The sequence below is a fragment of the Pristis pectinata genome, chromosome X, assembly GCF_009764475.1.
Source record: "Pristis pectinata isolate sPriPec2 chromosome X, sPriPec2.1.pri, whole genome shotgun sequence".
Taxonomy (NCBI): Eukaryota; Metazoa; Chordata; class Chondrichthyes; order Rhinopristiformes; family Pristidae; genus Pristis; species Pristis pectinata.
In genome coordinates this window covers 5,831,907-5,849,474 of record NC_067450.1, presented here as the reverse complement: position 1 = coordinate 5,849,474, position 17,568 = coordinate 5,831,907, and the positions used below count along the sequence as shown (strand labels likewise).

The window sequence follows — 17,568 nt, the reverse complement described above, 5'->3', positions numbered from 1 at the left end:
ATGCTGACCAAACCTTCAGACAGATTCCCAGCAACAAAGGCAGGCAGCTCCATACTAACGTTCACACGTGGGAAGAGGAAGCTGGCGGAACTTACTGAGGAGTGGGAGAGGATTTATTACAACTGCACCCCCACCCCCTGATTACATGGTTGGCGTGTTTCTCCACCATAATTACACCAGATGGCTTCGGTTCCAACAGCCATTTCCAGTCAAATACCATTCCATCAAACTTCGGCAGCAGATGGCCGGGAAGAGAGACAAGTTAACCATTGCTGCTGCAGAACTAGCATGGTTCTGCCCCAACAGGAGGCACAGGGCAATTGGACTGGGGGTGCTGGGACACCACGGGATGCTGGCACTGGTCAGAGTAACGGCCACAAGACCTCACCCCAGCCCCGACTATACAACCTCCGCCTCCAATACCTCCAGGACTGATCATTTCATTGAAACGCTTGGGTCATAAATTCCTGAGGGCATTATTCTTGTGGAGTCCCACAGCACGGAAACAGGCCCATCGGGTCCATGCTGACCAAACAGCCATTTACGCTAACCCGACACTGCTTCGGAGGTCAGGATTGAACCTGGGTCACTGAAGCCGCAAAACAGCAGCCCTACCAGCTGCGCCACACACAATTTTAAGCTCAAAGTGCCCGCAACATCAATCTTTAATTGCTGGAGAGTTGGTAATCTCACACTGCACCACAAAAAGGACACCAGCAGTGTTGTCAATGCCAACAACTGGCTGGTCTGCAACCAGAGCCTAAAGCCCCAGGCAGAATAAATTGTAAATTGTCCCTAGTGTGTATGGGTGGGGAGGGGAGAAAGAATATTTTTATGGGAATGTAGGGAGAATAAAATGGGGTTGGTGTAGATGGGTGGTTGCTGGTCGGCACAGCCTTGATGGGCTGAAGGGCCTGTCCCTGTGACATAGGAGTCTGTGGGAATTGCAGCAGGGTTGGGGTAGGGCATTGCATGAGGTGGGAATGATTGGGAGGCATTGTTGGGGGGGGGGGGGTGAGGAGGAGGGGAAGAGAGATTGCAGTAGGGGGGTCACATGACGACCCCTCCAGAAGCAGGCTCACGGGTGACCGTTCGCCTCAGTGCCACTTTCCTGCACTTGGTCCGGATCCCAGCAACCCACCCCTTCGGCTGCAACTACACACATTTACACAGCATCTTCAATGCAACAGGACGCCCCGAGGGCCTTTACAGTAACACCAAAGACAAACTTTGGCACCGAGGAGATATTATTGCAGTTGGCTAAAAGCTTCAACTAAAAGTTGGCTAAAAGCTTGAACCAAAAGTTGGCTTTAGAAAGGGAGAGAAGTTTCTGGAGGGAGCTGCCAACAGTTAATCCAGGGATGGTCGAGAGGCCAGAAATCAGAGGGAGCCAGAAATCTGAAGGTTGAGGAGCAGGAGGACATCACAGGGACAGGGAAGGGTCAGGCCACTGAGGGCTTTGGGCCCCGTGTGGGGAACTCCACCGAGACCTCAGCCCTCACAACTGGGACAGGGCAGAGATGACACCACAAAAGTACCCCCGCCCCCCACGATCCCACGTGTATCAGACAATGGCAGATTTATCATTGCTCGTTCACTAGTAGGGAATCCCAAAATTCCATTGAGAAACAGTTTGAATTACAAATCGAGGAACGCGTGAAGCAGCCGTAAGATACTTTCCACATTAAGGAGTGAACAGATGGCCAGGGAGATGGCCGATCCCAGCACAGATGCCCGACATATTTGATATGTATCGTTTTCTGGGAACACAGAACAACTTGAATGTAGAGATAACAAGTGCAGCAGGGCTTGGACTTGGTCCCCGAGTTCCAGGTGAACACGGCTTTGTGAACGTCTGAAGCCTGGACTGATTTATCAAGCGCCAGAGGGCCGAGATTTGACTTGTGGCACAGTGATGCAGCCAGTAGAGCCACCACCTCACAGCTCCAGAGACCCAGGTTCGATCCTCACCTCAGGCGCTGTCTGTGTGTGTGCGCACAGAGTTTGCACGTTCTCCCTGTGACCGTGTGGACTTCCCCCGGGTGCTCCGATTTCCCCTCACATCCCAAAGACGTGCAGGTCGGTGGGTTAATTGGCTGCTGTAAGTGGCCCCTGGTCTGTAGGTGGGTGGTAGAATCTGGAGGGGGATAAGAAAATGGGATTGGCGCAAGTAGGGACTTGATAGTCAGCACAGACTCTGTGGGCCGAAGGGACTGTGCCCCAGCTCCCGTGCCCCACCCCACTTCTGGAATCACTGTTTTTTTCGCCCCATTTCCAATGGACACCCAGCCTCAACAACTTCTTAGAGGAGGGAGTTCCAGATTCCCGTCAGCCATTGTGTGAAGACTTTCTTCCTGACCTCACTCCTGAATGTCGATGGTGGGGAACTTCCATGATGGGAATGCCATTGATCAAGCAAATATTAAGGGAATCAAGGGACATGGGGTTAGTGCTGGAACATGATGCGAAGTAAAAAGTCAGCCCCGATCACTGAATGAGTGGCTGATACTCCAATTTCTCATGTTCCCTCTTTTTATTTACTTTGTAAACTCCAATTATCGTCATAAATCATTTCAAATAATGTGTCACCTATACTCAAGAGAAGTTAGCCAACACCTCATTAAAAGGTGCTTCACAGGGACAAGTATCAAACAAAAATTGACACTGGGCCACAGTCCGTTTCCCCAGGGTTGGGGAATTAAGAACTGGAGGCACAGGTTTAAGGTGAAAGGGGGAAAAGATTTAATGGGTACCTGAGGGGCAACTTTTTCCACAAAGAGGGTGGTCCATATTTGGGATGAGCTGCCAGAAGAAGCAGTTGAGGCAGGTACATTAACAATACTTCAAAGACACTTGGACAGGTATGTGGATAAGAAAGGTTTAGAGGGATATGGGCCAAATGGGACTAGCTTAGATAGGCATCTTGGTTGGCATGGACCAGTTGGGCTGAAGGGCCTGTTTCTAAAGTCTTGGTCAAAAAAAGGTGAGCCTTTAGACAAATCTTGAGGAGAAGTGGTGATGCAGTGACGTTTGGGGGGGGGGGGGGGGGGGGGAGGGGTTAGGGATCGGTGGTGAAAAATCCACTGATTTCCAGACACCAAAACCTGCATCAGAACTTATCAATTCAAGTTATCCTCCAAAAACTGAGTGGATGCAATGGCAAGGAAGGTGTTGCTTTGTTTTCTTGAAAAGTACCGTGGTATCTACAGAAAAGGAGGGAAAATGCCTCTCAATTCACATCACTATTGTTGGTTAACCTTCGGGTACAAGGCTTCCAAATCTGCAGCAAACAGAAATGGGAAAAAGTCCTGAAGGAGAAATAATAATCTTTTCCCCCCTAGTGCTGGCAATACTACTTTCCAGCATGTTTACAGCCTGAGGATTTAATTTGTCACAGCCCATAAACTTTCTTAACATTGTACAGAATTTGAGATTGGCAGGGTGTTTGGGGAATGGGCAAGTTCAAGTGTTTTGTCAGTCAGGAACACGCCGATACACGGGTCATTGCTTGCGCTTGTGATCAGTTATCCAGCCGCCGGATTCACTCAGTTCAAACGCGGCCCCTCGGGGCAAAAATGAGTTAGTGAATTGTTACAGTACGAGGAGGCCATTCGGCCCAACAGGTTGGGCCTATTCCTGAGACAGGAACTGATCTGCGCTTCCTCGAACGGTGAGCCAATTACCAACGTATGCCCTGAATAAGCTTCGCAAACAGAACAAAAAAGTTGCACACCAGCCCTCACCAAAGTCTGGGTTCTGCAAGGATAGGGTGAAACCCAACAGGTAGCTCCTCACTTTACCTCCACAAACCTTCTCCGCAGCACCAACAACGGCGTACATTTATGTAGCAGCTCTAGTAAAATAGAAAAGCATCAAGGTGCCTCACAGGGGCACCTGGGCAAAATTTGACACCTATGAGTGTCTGCTTTGGGAGTCTAGTGCCTAACACAGTATAACTTGAGGGGTGTTGTGCTGAGAGAGGACACTGGTTTCCTTATCCTGACACTGGTGGTGATGACATCTCCAATACTTTGAGGTCCTCCCTGTAGGTAGTTTATGTCTCCAAGGCGTACAGGAGGACAGGGACCACCACTGCCTAGTGGACCATGCTGGGTTTGAAGCCTTGATCTTCCAACTCTTTTACCAAAGGTCGTGCTGGTGAATTGAAGGCAGTGGTGAACTTCCATCATTGATGCCTGCTTTGGCCGTGAGGTGGTTCCTCAGCTGTGGAAAGCCACTCACATTTTCCGGAGTCTCACTGTGGGGTGCAGTGTCGTGCAGGTGAGGGGGTTGTTTACGGAGGACCTTTGGATCATTAGCGCAAGGCCCACCCTTAGGGAAGGAGTCGATGACTACTCAGAGCTCAGCCGCAGCGTGCGCACAAGACGCCAGCTCCGCCCGAGGACTGTGGCTCAGCGACGGAGGTTGGTCCTCCGTAATCCCCCTCGGCTTTCCGAAGCCAAGGTTGCAGAGAGGTCGGGGCAGTGGTTGTTGGCTGCTCCCTGCAGTTAACTTGAAGCTGTTGCACGGTGAAGATCGTTTCACTGTGCCAGGGTCCACACCAAGATTCAGGGAGCATCTCTGACCCCTGGGAGGCAGTCGAGGAAGACCTCCATGATGACTTTCCCTGTGACAGGTAGCTGGGAGATCCACACCACCCCACTAGTTAGTGCAAATGGATATCTCCTTTGTGCGAAGATAATCGTGATTACTGCCCAAGAATTTGCAGAGATGTGAACACAGCCCAGTTGATCACACAAACCAGCCTCCCCTCCATTGACCAGAGGGCACATACCATCAGGCTCAAGGACAGCTTCTACCCCACGGTGACAAGACTATTGAGTGGTTCCTTTATATGATGAGATGGACTCTTGACCTCACAATCTACCTTGTTGTGACCTTGCAACTTATCATCTACCTGCATTGCACTTCCCCTCCCCTGTAGTTGTGACACTTTACTCTGTATTCTGTTATTGTTTTTACCCTGTACTACCTCAATGCACTGTGTAATGAATTGACCTGTATGATCGGTTTGCAAGACGAGTTTTCCACTGTACCTCAGTACAAGTGACAACAATAAACCAATTCCAATACTTCGCTGCCTCGGGAAATCAGCCAACATAATCAATGACACCTCCCACTCCGGTCATTCTCTCTTCTCCCCTCTCGTTTTGGGCAGAAGATACAAAAACTTGAGAACACGTACTACCAGCTTCCATCCGGATGTTATCAGACTCTTGAACTGACCTCTCGAACGCTAAAAGATGAACTCTTGATCTCCCAATCTACCCTCTGCCCGCACTGCACTTGCTCTGTAACACTATATTTTGCATTCCATTTTCCTTTTTACTACCTCGACGTACTTATGTACGGAACGATCTGTCTGGATGACACACAAACAAAAGCTTTTCACTGTATCTCGGTACCTGTGACAATAAACCAACCCAATCCAAGTGGCACATCCTTCTCACCCCAGATGTGGGAGACGAGGCTGTGAATTTGTGGACGAAGTTTTGGAATTCCTGCACGGATTTCGTCCGCTCCCGGAGACTCCTTGTTTCTCGGCTGTCAAACGGGCTTTTCAACCTCGTCAGGCTACGGTGGTGTGCCATGGGAGGGAGTCACGGTCAGAGACAGGGAATTCTTCATTAGGTGTTCCCCCAGAAGCCTCTGACTGCTTCCCCACCCTCGATAAGCCCTGCCATTCTTGGCTCTCAGTGGGATGGATCCTGGGGTGTTTTGACTGTAGGTGGTCTCGACAGCGGCAAAGAATCTCTTCAGCCATCCGTCTGTTCCTTCGATCACAGTTTTATGTTGGACCTCAGCCTTCAGGTGCCCATAGAGCTGTTTCTTTCACCACCCCACCCCACCCCCACCCTCCCCGAGGGAACAGTGGGTTTTCCAGTCTGAGTATGCTGTGCGTTTGCTGTTAGTTCACTCCGCCATCTCCTGTTCAGTCTCATCGAAACAGTCTTGGTGTTTCTCTGGAAGAGGAGCCAAGAGTCTCCTCACGGCTGCTTATTATAGGACATCCAGGCACCCTGGACCCTCTGTGCCTCCTGTTGGTTGGGAGGACTCAGGTGGGCAACGGGGCACTGACTGGGAAGACCTATCTTGCGGAGTCTTGGAGACATTTGACAAGAGAGGAGGCAGGCTCCACTGGAGTTATCTTTCCCCTGAACCCTTCCTGAAACTCCTTCAGAAGCCACACGGACAGACTTGAAATGTCCCTCGCCCATCAGGAACCCAGAGGGAGTGAAACACTGGGGAGCAATCTCAGGAGATCTTGCAGGAGATGACCAGCTCAGTAACAAGGTGGCAAAGTACTTGCACTGGGAGTAGTTCACATAAGATTCACCAAGTTGATTCATAGGATGAAGGAGTTCATGCACGAAGAAGGGGTGACCAGGTTGGGCTGATACTCATTGACCACAAGACATACGAGCAGAATTAGGCCATTCGGCCCATTGAGTCTACTCCACCATTCGATCATGGCTGATTTCTTCTCTCCCCCCAACCCCATTCTCCCCATAACCCTCTTACCAATCAAGAACCCATCAATCTCTGCCTTAAATACACCCAATGACTTGGCCGCCACAGCCCTCTGTGGCAATGAATTCCACAGATTCACCGCCCTCTGGCTAAAGAAATTCCTCCTCTTCTCAGTTCTAAAGGGACGTCCCTTTTTCCAAGGCTATGCCCTCGGATCCTGGACTCTCCCTCTCCACATCCACCCTACCCAGGCCTTTCAGTATTCGAGTTTAGTACTGAAGCTGAGAAGAACGAAAGGGGATCTGAATGAAACGCAAGATTCTGAAGGGGGTTAACAGGGTGGGTGCTGAGGGGATGTTTCCCCTGGGTGGGGGTATCTAGAACCAGGGACCCCCATTTCAGAGGGAGACGAGAAGGAATGTCTTCTCAGAGGGTTGCGAATGGTTGGAATCCTCTCCCCCAGAGAGCTGTGGATCTATTCAAGATGGAGACACAAGAGACTGCAGATGCTGAAATCTGGATGGATGGATCTGCTGGAGGGACTCTGCAGGTCGAGCAGCATCGGTTTTGACCCAACATATTGACAATTCTGTGTTCCCACACCCACAGATGAGGCTCGACCCAATGAGTTCCTCCAACAGATTGGAGATGGACAGGTTACTGGTCTGTGGGGACCAGACAGGAAACTGGAGCCAAAGCCAAGGTGAGATCAACCATTAAACAGCAGGGCTGATAGACTACTTCATACATTCTCATGCACAACACTTTCTGGAAGGGGAACATTGAAACCCATCTGTAAAGGCAGCGTCAAGGAGGTGGTAATCTGGTGATTCCGTGGCAAGAGTACGGCCGACATTCCGTCATGAGAGCAGGACCTCAGATAAGGAAAGGGAGGAGGGGAGTGGCCTTTGATTAGGTGGGGAACAGAGAGATGATCAGTTAACACATGGTGGCAGTGCAGACAAAGGAAGGTGAGAATAGAGGGCAGTTAAACAAAAAGGAAGGGGCTAGGAATGGTTATCGCAGAGGGGGAGGTCAACAACAAGAAAGGCAGACGGGGGGGGGGGGGGGGGGGGAAACGTTGGCTCCTATGTCCCGACACTGCAGTGGATGAAGAGGGTAGGGAGACCCCAGGGTGCAGCTTTGACCCCTTGGTCAAGCTGCACCAATAGTCTGAACAACATTACCCAGTCTTCACAACATTAGCAACACATTACACAAAGGAGCTGAACTGCCCCTTAACCGCCACATTACTTCCGAGGAGACACAAGAGGCTGCAGGATGCAGGAATATGGAGCAACACACAAGATGCTCATGGAACTCGTAGACTCTACAAGTCCAGATGAAGGGTCTTGACCAGAGACATTGACTGTCCATTTCCCTCCACAGATGCTGCCTGACCTGCTGAGCTCCTGCAGCATCATGTTTGTTGGACCACAGTACTTCACCCCACCACAGAAATTCCCTTTGTTCCATCCACTACCTTCCCTGCTACTGAGACCAACTCTTTCTTTCTTGGTTCCAATGAAGGGTCTTTGACCTGAAGTGATGACCATTCCTCCTTCCACAGATGGAGACACAAGAGACTACAGATGCTGGAAATCTGGAGCAACACACAAACACACACACACACACACACACAAAGCACTGGATGAACTCAGCAGGTCGGGCAGCATCTGTGGAGGGAGATGGACAGTTGACATTCTGGGTAGAGACCCTTCAACCCAGGTGAAGGGTCTCGACCTGAAACGTTGACTGTCCGTCTCCCTCCACAGCACAGATGCTGCCCGACCTGCTGAGTGGGTCCAGCGTTTCCTGGGTTTAATGCATTGGCAGATTCCCCACTCAACAACCTGCTCATAACCTTCCTCACTCGCAGAATCACCGGTGCATCCAGCCAGGATCATCAGCAACTACCGATCGAGAGAAAGCAGGAGAAACAATTAAGGTCCGAAGTCGTTAAACACAACACCGGGGCAGCCGGTGGAAGCCCCGGGTTGAAAGCTCAGGCGCTGTCCCTTGAGCTTGCGATGGGTCACGTTGGAACAGCTCGAGAGGTCAGAATGGGAGTGGGGCAGAGAATTAAAGCGACTGGAAGCTTGGGGTCCCGCGGAATGAAGGTGTCCTGCACGTCAGTCAGGCTGCAACTGGCTTCCCTAGTGTGGAGCAGCAAAGCAACACTGGGTTAGGAGGAGTTAACAGCTGCAGCGAGGGTCAGGCCCTGGGAAGTGTGTGCAGAAAGACAGGTATCACTGGCGCTTCAGCAAAGGATGGGCTTGCGTTTCTATAGCACCCTTGGCGTCCCTTTCAGCGTGTCCCAGTGCACCTTACGGCCACAAATAGAACAGGAACACAAGAACCAGGAGTAGGCCGAACCGCCGCTCGAGGAGGCTCTGCCATTCAGTAAGGTCATGGCTGATCTGCTCTTGGCCTCAGCACCACTTCCTCACTCTCCCGAAGACCACTCGACTCCAGACAGTCTCCACTTTGAAAACTCCTCGGCCTCCCCCACTGCCAGGGTGAGGCTAAACACAAACCAGAGGAACAGCCCCTCATACTCCCCCTGGGGAGTCTACACCCCGACGGTCTGAACAGTGAATTCTCCAACTTCAGGCAACCTGCTCCCCCTCTGTCCCTTTTCCTTCTCCTACACCCACCCCAGCCCCCACCACCCTGTTTCTTTCCCCTCCTCCACCCACTTCATCTACCCACCACCCACACACCCCTCCCACTGGGTCCCCCCTCCCCCCGGGTCCCCCCTCCCCCCACTGTTCCCACCTGCCCTCCCCACCTCCCTTATTTGGTTCCATGCTCCACCTTCCTCTCCTGTCAGATCCCACCACCTGCAGCCCTCTGTCACCTCCACCTCTCACCTCCCAGCCTCTGTGGCTGTCCCTACCCTCCCCTCCTCCATCTGTCTATCCCCCCCTCCTCACCTGGATCCACCCATCACCTGCCACCCCTTCCCCTCACACTGACTATCTCCCCTCTACTCTCAGTCCAGGTGAAGTGTCTCGACCCGAAACGTCGACTGTCCATTTCCCTCCACAGATGCTGCCCGACCCGCTGAGTTCCTGCAGCAGTTTGTGTGTTGCTCCACATATATTCACTGACCACCCCCCCCCCCCCAAACAGCTCTCTGGGTGGGGGTGGGGGCGGGAGGGGGGGCCAAAGAATTCCAAAGAGTCACAACCCTCCAAGGGAAGAAATTTCTCCTCATCTCCATCTTAAATGGGCAACCCCTTATTCTGCAACCGCCTCCTGGTGCTAGATACCCCCCACTACAGGAAACATCCCCTCAGTACCCACCCTGTCAGTCCCCCTTAGAATCTCATTGTTCTAAACTGCAATGCGCTTAGACCCAGCCTTTCTTCATACGTCAACTCCTTCATCCCAGCACATCAACCCTGTAGAGAGTGGTCAGGTTGTCTAACAAGGATGGGTTGGACTGACTAGACTCATTAGTACTTTAGAAGTGTTGACCAGAGGTCCCCTCGGGATTTTGCCTCTTGACCTAGGGGAAGGGAGAAACAGAAAGCCGGGGTCTGCGGGAAAGAAAATATGAACACAACCACCTTCCTGAAAACTGTAAACTTAAGTCAAAGGCTCAAACCAGAATCGATTTTTGTTACAGTTTTTGAACGATGCTCAACAAAAACATTTTTTTGTGAGCCTGTGATGCTGGACTTGGAGGTGAGGAAAAAAAAATAAAGGTTAAGAACCAGAAAAAGCAGCAAAATGTTTTGTCTGCTGACATCTCAGTGCAAGGTTTCTACTTAATGGCTTGGCAGGTAATTGTTTCCATCATCGTTGCAAGGGTTTAAACAAGTGTCCATGACAGCAAACATAACACAACCACTTCACCTGAAATCAATTAAAAAGCACAGCATCTCTCTCCCCCTGTGCCTAATTTTCATTCTGTCCAGAACTGAAATCTTGAGACATTCACAAATTACACTATTCATAGTAAAACTGGGGCACCATTGAAAAGGAAGCAGATCACAAAAAAAAGTTACTCATTTATAGTAAAGCAACTTGCACAACAAGGGACTGCATTCATGTAGTGCCTTTAACAGAGAACAGTTGCAAGATGCTTCGCAGCAGTATTATCAAACAAAATTCAACAGCAAGCCTCAGATTAAAGTTGGTGACTGAACCCTTGATCAGAGCCAAAAGGTTTTAAGCAGCATTGTACAGGAGGAGAGAGAGGTGGAGAGGTTCAGGGAGGGAATTCCAGAGTGGAGCGATTAAACTCGGGGACAATCAGAACTAGAAGTGTGTAGAGATGCTAAGGGCTATCGGACTGGAGGAGATGGCATAGAACAGGAAGAGGCAAGACCATGGAGGGATTTACAGAACAGTACAGCACAGGAACAGGCCCTTCGGCCCACAGTGTCTGTGCTGAACACGATGCCAAATTAAACCAATCCCATCTGCCTGCACATAGTCCACATCCCTCCATTCCCTGCCTGTTCATGTGACTGTCTAAATGCCTCTTAAACATTGCTGTCAGATCTGCCTCCACCACCTCCCCTGGCAACCCGTTCCAAGCACCCACTGCTCTCTGTGTAAAAAAAAACTTGCCCCACACATCTCCCTTAAACTTTCCCCCTCTCACCTTAAACCTATGCCCTCTAGTATTTGACATTTCCACCCTGGGAAAAAGACTGACTGTCTAACCTATCTACGCCTCTCATAATTGTTATAAACTATCAGGTCTCCCCTCAGCCTCCGACGCTCCAAAGAAAACAATCCAAGTTTGTCCAACCTCTCCTTATAGTTAATCAATCCAGGCAACATCCTGGTGAACCTCTTCTGGACCCTCTTCAAAGCCTCCGCATTCTTCCTATAGTGTGGTGACCAGAACTGCACACAGTACTCCAAATGTGGCCTAACCAATGTTTTATACAGCTGCAACATGACTTCCTGACTCTTATACTCAATGCCCATGAAGGCAAGCATGCCGTACACCTCCTTTATCACCCTATCCACTTGTGTTGCCACTTTCAGGGAACTATGGACTTGCATCCCAAGATCCCACTGTACATCATTGCCAAAAGGTCCTGCCATTTACTGTGTACTTTCCTCTTACATTTGACCTCCCAAAGTGCAAAACATCACACTTATCCGGATTAAACTCCACCTGCCATTTCTCCAGCTGATCCATATCCTGCTTCGAACTCGAGAAAGAGGATTTTATGACCAAGGCTTTGCTTACCTGGGAACCAATGAGTAAACACAAGGGGTGAAGGGGTGTAAGATAGGCTAGAATGCAGGCTGCAGAAATTTGGATAACCTCAACAGAGTAGCAACAAAATCTGCTGGAGGAACTCAGTGGTTTGAGCAGCATCTGTGAGAGGGGCGGGGGGGGAGGAATCATCGACGTTTTGGGTCGAAACCTGCACAAGTTCTGATGTACCAGCACCATGCACAACTTCATGACTCTATACAATTGTAAAACAATCCAAACTATTGTGCACTTTATAGTAATTTTTATGTCGTTGCTCTGTACTGCTGGTGCAAAATGACAAATTTCATGACATACAAATCAGTGATAATAACCCTGATTCTAATTAATGTGACCTCTGTATCATCCAGATTTAACCACCCCTGCCCCCCCCCACAGATGCTGCCTGACCCACTGAGTTCCTCCAGCAGATTGTGTGTTGCTCCAGACCCCAGCATCTGCAGTCTCCATTACAGAGAGCAGAACAGGGGAGTGGGGAAAAGAAATGTAAATTTAAGTCAAAGGCTCAAACCAGAATTGATTTTCATTGCAGTTTTTGAATGATGCTCCTCACACACTCAGCAAAAAGGTTTTTCTTGAGCTTGTGATGTGAATCTTGGGGGAAAGAGGTTGAGAACCACACAAAAAAAAAAGCAAAACGTTTTGTCTCTCGCTCTGCTGGTTGTTGTTTCTAACGTTGTTGGAAGGGTTTAAACGAGGGGGTCCAAGTCTGGGAGGCAAGGCGGCCTGAATGAGAGTTTCCACATCAGACAGAGAAGGAAATCAGCAACGCGATATAGTGTCATACAGCACGGAAACAGGCTCTTCGGCCCAACTCATCCATTCTGACCAAGGTGCCCACTTAAGCTTGTCCTTCTAAACTTTCCTACCCTGTACTTATCCAAATCTTTTAAACGTTATTGTTGCTGCCTCTGTGACAGCTCACCTCTGTGCCTACATGGCACCAAGATTACAGGCAGTTTGGTTCAGCGTCAGGGTTGCCAGCGAGGGGACAGGATAGGTGGCGGGAAGCAAAGACAATGGCTGCGGTCTCCCCAGTGTTTAATCAGAGGGCGCAGCCCTGGGGTGGCTCAGCCAATGGGGGATTGGATGGGGAGGCGGGGGTAGGTATCAAACTGTGGCTCACCGCCCTCTGCCCTGCTCACCTGCCAAGAATGAGCATGTGGGTAAGGTGGCGAGGGGAAGGCGGTGCCCCAGACTAAGTCTGCAGTGACAGTGTTGCTTCACCACAAATCCCATCCCTGCAGTGTAAACATCACAGATTAATGACACAGAAAATCAGCAACAGCTGTAGCTGGCAAACGAGAGCAAACGCCAGGCGGTAACCCCGCCCTATACAGGGGGTGAATCCAGCACAGACCTCCAGGTCCGTACTGCCAGGGTCTTGGTGTTATTTAAAACCTTGCCATCAGATTGCTCTTGGTATTGGTATGGGTTTATTATTGTCACTTGTACCAAGGTACAGTGAAAAGCTTGTCTTACAAACCGATCATACAGGTCAATTCATTACACAGTGCAGTTACATTGGGTTAGTACAGAGTGCATTGATGTAGTACAGGTAAAAACAATAACAGTACAGAGTAAAGTGTCACAGCTACAGGGAAGTGCAGTACAATAAGGTGCAAGGTCACAACAAGGTAGATCGCGAGGTCATAGTCCATCTCATTGTATAAAGGAACCGTTCAATATACAACGAGATGGACTACGTCAACACTTGACCATTCTCAATTTTCATCGGAAATTCCTCTCGTGCTTCTTTTGATGCATTGTTCCGCATTAATAGTTAAAATACTTGCCCTTGGAACACCCAAAGTTAAAAAACCAACATGCATCCTGCACATTTCCCACCATCCCGCACTAAAGCGGATCAGTTTTACCTTCATACACTCTGACCCGACGTGAACAGGTCCCCAGCCTGTGTGGAGGTAACGGATCACATCTCTTGGTCTCAGTGCTGCCCTGCTTAGCAAAGGAATATAAAGATCATCCAAGGTTCTCTCTCCTGATCACTACCCAACAGTCTTGTGTTGGAGGGTCAAGGTCAGGGTCATGATTCCCTTCCTTGCTGAATAGCTTACACGAGGTGCAGACTTGGCCAAGATACTGATAGTATCATAATCCCAACCCACATCCACCCCTGACACCTTAGGCAGAGGACAGTCACAGTATTGAAGTACAGGCAACTCGAATATATAGAACCAAAGACAGGTCATGAAAGCCAGCAATGAACATGGCAGCTTTCAGGTGGTAACTGATCCAAAACACTTTATGAGAGCATTATCACACTGAACAACACCAAGCCTCACACAGATATTAGGGCAGGAGACATCAAGCTTGGTCTAAGAGAGTCTCAGGAGGGGGAAGAGAGATGAAGAGATTTAAGCAGGGGACACCAGAGCCCAAGACTCAGGCACAGACTCCAATACATTTTCCATTTATTGATTTTCCAGAATCCGGCCATCGTTGACAAGGCCAGCATTTATTGTCCGCTCATATCTGCCCTTGATAAGATGGGGGCAAGCTGTAGGAGCACAGGTTCCAGGTGTTTAGACCCAACAATGATGAAAGACCAGTGATGCACTTCCATGTGAGGATAGTGTAGGATTTGGAGGGGAACCTGTAGGCGGTGGTGTTTCACAGCACCTGCTGCCCTGGTCCCCCTTGGCAGTAGAGGTCACTAGTTTCGGGAGGTGCTGTCAGGGTAGGCTGGGTGAGTAACTGCAGTGCATTGTGTAGACAGTACACACTGCAGTCACTGTGCACCAATGCTGGAGGAAACAAGCATGTCGGGAGATGGATAGGGTGCCAATCTAACGGGCTGCTTTGTCCTGGCTTCTTAAGAGTTGTTGAAGATGCACTCATCGATGCAAGTGGAGAGGATCAAAACTGGGGACAATTGAACTTTGTAAACTTGTCTTCACACCACCTTACCCAGCAAGCTGAATACACTCGTTCTCTTTACTTTATCACGATTTCCTCATCTGGACCACTGTTCTTCGTTTCTCAATATCTTGGATAATTAGTTTTTCTCCATCAATTACTTTGCCTCTGCTTTCGTACAGCAAAAGTGTGTATTAACACAGCTCCTTTAACAGTGCAAAAGATCCCAAGTTGCTTCACAGGAGCATTATCAAATGGAATTCAACAGAGCCACATATTATGACAGGTGTTCAGTCAGAGGTAGATGTTAAGGAGTGTCTTAAAAGGAGGAAAGAGGCAGACAGTTTAAAGAGTCCTCAGCAGTCACCACTTAATAAAGAATGATTGAAAACGTTCATCAACCATGAACTGCTTCTAATCTGGCCACGTTGCCCAAATGCAGTGAACACCTTCCAGGGATAGAGTTTCCGTGTAAACCAATCAGCAGTCACCATGATTACGACCGCTTCAGAGAGGCTTTTGAGTTACTTCAGTATCCAACCAAGTTGTGGTTAATGCTGTTCCTTTGTCTTAGAAAAGTACTTGACGTCTTAAAGACTTTGAGAAATCAAAGCAGCAATGAATTCCAGTTAACATCTTTTTGCTTTCCATCCAATTATGCTTGCAAAACTTGCTTTAGGCAATGAACACGTACATTGACACAGCAAGCAAGAGTCACTGTGTCTATCGGATTCTGGTCCCTGACTGAACAGCTGTTAATGTTAGTTCAGTTCCCCAACAGTCAATATCAGACAGAGCTCACTGACCAAACAAAACCTTCACGTGAAATTGACAGAACAAACTGTTCATTGGGACCATCTGCAAACTGCAATTTCAATTGCGTCCTTGGCTACGAGACCATTTAAAAAAAAGACACCTCTCTTCACAGGCCAAGCTCAATTGCATTGCCAACAGCTCCTTCTCCAAATGCACCATTGCCAGTCATCACCACTACTGATAACACCACAGACTGGAGCCATTAATATCAACATGACCAACACAGCCACCAGAACTACTGTGCCAATATAACCACTACTGGGGCAATATCACCACCATCACCAAAGGCAATGCCAACACAAGCAACACTGCCATTACTGCCAACGTGACCACCAATACCATCACGACTACCAACATGGCTGCCACCATCATGACCAATCAGAACCACCAACACGACCGATGCCAACACTGATCCTGCCCTCATCACCAGAGATTAATCCTGAATACCATTTCAGGTTTAGCCACTCACACACGTCAAGAGAGAGAAATTGAAACGACGGGGGGGGGGGGGGGGGGGGGGGTGCTGCGTCAAGGCAGTGGCACCTATCACCAAAGATCCCCACCATCCAGGTCATGCCCTCTTCTCACTGCTACTGTTGGGCAGGAGGTACAGAAGCCTGAAGTCCCACACTGCAAAAAGTCTTTTCTTCTTGTACAAAACTTATATTCTGTGTTGTCTGTACCTACATGTGCGTGATGCTGCTGCAAGCAAGTTTTTCACCGTACCTGTACCTCACCGCACTTGTGCACAGGACAAGAAACTCGCCCTGACTTGAGATGCCAGTGGACAGGACCAGGCCCATCAGTAACCCTGGGCGACGGGACAGAATCCCAGGGGACGATGGAGGTAAAACAAACCAGTTAACTATCACTGAGGAGGTTACAAAAAAAAATGGAACTGGTGACCCAAACGCCCCCCTCCCACCTGTCCCTCCCCTTGTGAACTTGATCTCAAACCCCACCAGAATTAACCCTTTCGTTTATCTACTCAAAGGCGAGCCTTTCAACAGCATATAGCTCGCCAGGCAAATTCAACGTTTACAGCAACCGCTTTTTTTTTAAAAAAAAAGTGCACGCTATTTCCTGGAAAACAACAATCCAAGGACTAAATACCAGATCCAGATAAACTTCATTGGCGGGACAGATTAGGAATTCCGGATCTTTTTATCCTCTGGCGAATGATCGACTCAATCACCAAAGTCACTGTGCATAAAAGATAATAGTCTTACCTCGCATTGGCCACACTTACCGAGCAGCGGGTCGCTTCCAGAAGCTCCCCCTCGCCTGAAGCAGGGCCCCGTCAAACGCAGCGAGTGGACCCCGAACGAAGCCAAGAGCTTGGGGCTACGGAAGGGAAACAGCAAACGCTGAACAGATCCATTTGTCATCTCTGCAAACAAAAGCCAGGATACCAGACACCGCACGCTACTCACCCCTCGAATCCGGCAGCCTCCGGGCCACTCGTGTGTTGAAGCCCGTTTCGTTTTGGAGTGCGAGGGTTACAGCAAAGTCCAGCCGTCCGTTGAGCAACAGCAGACGACTCGCACACTGTTCCCGTGAAGCAGACACCAGTACTATGGGAGGTCACTGAAACTTCTACACACACGCGGGGAGATGGGCAAGGAAATAAACTCCATTAATCATTCCCTCTCCCATAAAATCTGAACGTCAGCACCACTGCTCTCCTCTCCCCCTGGACGTCTGCACTCCCTCAGTTTTACTACCTTATAAACGTCCTACCGCCAGCTTCACCACACACTGCCTGCCTGTCACACTTTCACCAACTACCTGCCCCTCACTAACTGTTCCTTCAAATTGAATTTAATTTTTTTCTCTCCTTCTCCAACCCCAGCTCAGAATGACCTCACTCCCAGACTCTACCAATGCAACGCCCCAGTGAAGGGAAGTAACGACGAGTTTAATTTATGTTCAATTCTCAATGCAAATACTGTCCGTTTTAACATTAACATTGCAATGGGAAATTTCTGCAACACAATCTTGCAAGTCTGAATATTTTTACACTGATCAGATAACATTGTTTATGCATCAACTGCTTTTCGAGGTCCCGTTTAACGCTGATAAACTGGGCTGCATTCTAATTGCAAAGCATTATTGCACTAATATGTGTCGCC

At 49.3% G+C, this 17,568-nt stretch overlaps 1 protein-coding gene across 1 annotated transcript in view; it reads right to left on the bottom strand.

The window, feature by feature from the left end:
* Positions 1–17,344, bottom strand: part of LOC127566940 (transmembrane protein 198-like) — a 66,522-nt gene extending 49,178 nt beyond the window's left edge. Inside the window, exons 1-2 of the mRNA XM_052009476.1 lie at positions 16,870–17,344; positions 16,686–16,780 (exon numbers count right to left, since the gene is read on the bottom strand). The gene's annotated coding sequence lies outside the window, so the exon portion shown is untranslated. The remainder of the gene's footprint in view (positions 1–16,685; positions 16,781–16,869) is intronic.
* Between the last annotated feature and the right edge of the window lie 224 nt (positions 17,345–17,568).